This window comes from Equus caballus, chromosome 19, assembly GCF_041296265.1.
Source record: "Equus caballus isolate H_3958 breed thoroughbred chromosome 19, TB-T2T, whole genome shotgun sequence".
Taxonomy (NCBI): Eukaryota; Metazoa; Chordata; class Mammalia; order Perissodactyla; family Equidae; genus Equus; species Equus caballus.
In genome coordinates, this window is record NC_091702.1 from 31,978,105 (window position 1) to 31,982,016 (window position 3,912).

General features: G+C 46.1%; 1 protein-coding gene across 8 annotated transcripts in view; it reads right to left on the reverse strand.

Moving 5' to 3' along the window:
* Positions 1-3,912, reverse strand: part of MCF2L2 (MCF.2 cell line derived transforming sequence-like 2) — a 239,842-nt gene that overhangs the window by 235,299 nt on the left and 631 nt on the right. The gene's annotated exons all lie outside the window — the stretch shown is intronic.

Sequence of the window (3,912 nt, forward strand, 5' to 3'; positions counted from 1 at the left end):
AAGCAATAGGCTATATCATAAAGTGCAGGTGTATAATAGGCTATACCATCTAGAGTTGTGTAAGTACACTCTGTCATATTCGCACAATGATGAAATCGGCTAATGATGCATTTCTCAGAACACGTCCTCATCATTAAGTAATGCATAAGTATACAAGGAATGTCTCAAAGGATATTACCTTCTGCTTCACAGTTTCGTCAAGCATAGTCAAACATATGAAGCTATTTTAGAACAATGATAAAGTAAAATCAAAATAATTACTTCTAATATGAGATGACAAGGTGGACAGTGAGCTGGACTGGAAATGTGAAACCTGTGTGGGGGATTACTGACACCAACCAGCTGGATGACTAAGGGTTTCCACTGACTGGAAGCCCCGTGTGAGCCATATGTGCCCTGTCAATCAAAATCCTAGAGCAATCTGAGATGCATTAGTAGAACATCCATGTTTATTCAGGCAGCACAGCTGCATATAAATAGCAGAATAGCAAAAGTTACTATAGAGAGGATTCAAGATTCGAAAGGGATGGGGTGGGGAAAGTCAAACAACTCTTTTCTGATTCAAATTTTGTGATCAAACCAATGTGACTATAGTCCAGAACAAAGGGGAGAGGATGGTCCTACTTGTGTCCTGCATGGTAAAAACATATCTGGACACTGTTCACATGTGAACTGCATATTTTATGAGGGTCCCTGACAAACTAATAAAATCCAGAGAAGGAAGTCCCCACAGTGAACCACAACATATGAATATTTGAAGGGCCTAATGTTTACTTGAAAAATGGGGTCTGAGAGTCAAAGAGTTATCCACAAATACTTCAGAGCTGTCTGTGTAAACACTACCTGGCATTACTCAATACTCAAGGTCCATTCCAAGGCACAACAAATCACTCATTTATTCAGCAAATATTTATTCTGCGTCTCCTTAGATGGAGGCCCTGCGTTAGGTAACTGCCTGGACACACGAATAAGTAATGAAGAGTCTAGGAGCAGAGAGAAGATGAGAACACGAATAACCAACTAACCATAATATGAAGGAGAGTACGAGAAGCACGATGTGAGTAGAACAAAACCTACTTTAGAATTCAGAAGCAGGAGTCATTATGTCCCGCTGGTAGGATGAGGAAAGCCCCCTGGCGGAGGAGTCATTGAACTGGGCTTGAAAGGTGTGTACTATTTAAGGAGAAATATACTAAGGGGGCATTCCAGGTGGAGGAAAAAAAGCACAATGGAGTGGGGAACAGAGTTGGAAAATACAGTGGGACAAAACTGAAGAACTGAATAGCCCAAGTTAACCAACCAAAGGTGGAGAAATATCAAGCACCAGGAGATAAGACTAGAAGGGAGCCAAATAGTGAAGAGCTGGTACTCCAGGCTACAGAGAATGACTGTGTGAGGGTATCATGAAAGCTTCTAGAATACACGAGTGCTGTGTTGTTGTTGTTTTATTATTCCTAGTGTAGGTTAGATGCAAACACAGAGGAGGCAGGAGGCTTGCCCAATGGGCAGTCAGAAGGAAATGAGGTCCTGAAGCAGGTCACAGGCAGGTGGCAGTGGACAGGAGGAGACTGACCCTTGAGATATTTCAGGAACTGGATCAACAGGCCCCAGAACTGAATTGTCAAATCTAAGGGACTGTGGAAAGAAAGAGCAGAAACCCCAGCTGGAGGAGGAACTGGCTGAGGGACAGAGGTGGCAGAGTGAATATGGAAGCACAATGTTGCAACCCAGATGAGTGGCTAGAAGAGGACCAGAGGGATGTCTAACCCACCATCTTGCTTCAAGCACTGCTCAACCCTTCCCCAACTCATGATCACACCCCTCAGAGGCTGCTCGCCAAGCAAAGGCCGGAAAAGAACAGTCAAATGCAGAGCCAACCCACCCTAGCAGAAGCTCCACTGGCTAATCAACGCAACTCTCCACATAGGCAGGGCAGTTGCAGGGTTAGAGACCCCCTCAATGAGATGCCCCCACAGAAGGAATGAAGAGCTGCCTTCTGGTCCCGAGCCTGCCACTTGTTGCCCCTGAAATCTTGAAAGATGAACTTCCTAAGTCTCAATTCCTTCGTTTGTAAGATGGGGATGATAATGTACACCCCACCTATTTCATAGGTTTGAGAGAGTACACAGGAGACAGTAGGTACACAAATGCCAGAGGTCATTAGAAGTTCTCTGAGAGCAGAAATTACAAGCTCACACTGGTATCCTGCATGCTGGAGCTGACTACAGGAGAGAAGCAGCAAGGTGGGCAAGAAACTATCACAGCCTGGGTCACAGGCAGCCAAGGAATACTCCCTACCAGATCTTCGAGAAGACCCTACATCCAGAGAAACACAGGAGGGACCCTAATAGTCATCCGCATCCATCTCCTGACTTAACAGATGGGACGCTTCACCCTGAGAGGTCTGCCCAAGATCTTTAGTGGCAGAGGGCCCAGGGAGAGGACCAACAACGCAACCACAGTTTAGACGCTGTTTTTACCCACGTTATCTTACAAACAGCCTTTGAGCCAGGTGCGGAAGGATTACTAAAATTCCCATTTCTCAGCTTGAGGTTGAATGACTTGTCCAGGGAAGGATTCAAATGCAGACGGTCATACCCGTCCGCTGCTCTTTCTCCAGATCACAACTTCATGCATGGGCGGTATTTAGCACAATCATTTCAGCATTCAATATATTTCAAACTCCAAATTCTGTTCAATGTCATCCTGCCTTCAGCAATATTTCACATTCAGCCTTCCCTGGTAGGATTTTACTGACCTTTCATCTTAAAGACATACCAGGTCAGTGGCCACGTTTGGCACCAGAAACATTTTTTTTCAACTGAATCATAAAAACCGGGCCTTCCCATATAAATCATCTTCACAAAGTATATCCCCACATGTATATCAATCGAGATACATATCATTATTGCACTAAACACAATGCACTAGGGTGCTCCAAGAGCCATGAGGGCTCGCTAATTGAAGCAATATTTAACATACAGATACCAAGAAGGCAATTTTAACAAATGGGTGGAACTTTGAGGTAAAAACTTCCTGACTTTATCGATAAAAACTAATTTGCATTAAGGGTCTCAAAGTGAATTGAGCAACAGACAATTATCCTGATAATTCTAGTCATCTACATCCAAATGCTCTGAACCAGAACGTGTCGTTTACCTGCGGAGGTCCAGGGAACAGGTGGAGGAAGAAAATGCTAAGAAGGAATTAACTCGCCACTGTCTCAATGTTCTCTTTACTAAATAGGGCCTATCTTTTCACCACAACCCTTATTTCAGGAGCAAAGCATAAATATTTTGCTTCCCTTTTTTAACTCATGAGAGAGGATTAACATTGCTCAGTCTTCTGGGGCTTCTAGAGGTTTCCCACTGTGGTTCAGAGAGATGTGCCGACACCTCGCAGTATTTCTAACAGGCCTGGGAGCCAGCCTGAGAAGTGGCCCCCTAAATGTAGCCTGCATTTCACCAGCTACCTTGTGAATAAGCCTCCAGGGGTCTGGCAGTAGCAGGTCCCGCGGCAAAACACCGACATTCTTTCGTCACGTCCCCTCTCCTTTGTTGTGTAAACCACGACACCACTCCCCACCCTCGCCCGCGGTCAGAGTGGGTGACGGATCGTAACAGCCCAGTAGCCCTCGATTTCAGGCTCAACAGACTTGGCAACTGCCTGGGGGTAGCACCTGCCCCAAGGCCGCCCCAGCCCCGCCAGACATGGGAGACCCCAAGGTCGAGAGCGCCGCGCCCCAGGGATGCCTGTCACTGGCCGCCCCAAGCAGCATCTTGAGGCAGAGAAGCAGGGAAGGGCGCTGCCCTTGGGCTGCGGGTGAGGGTAGGGGGGGACACGAGGCCCTAGAGACTATGTCCCCACCCTCAATTAATAAAACGCAAGAGAAAAAAAGAAAGCTTCATTTAC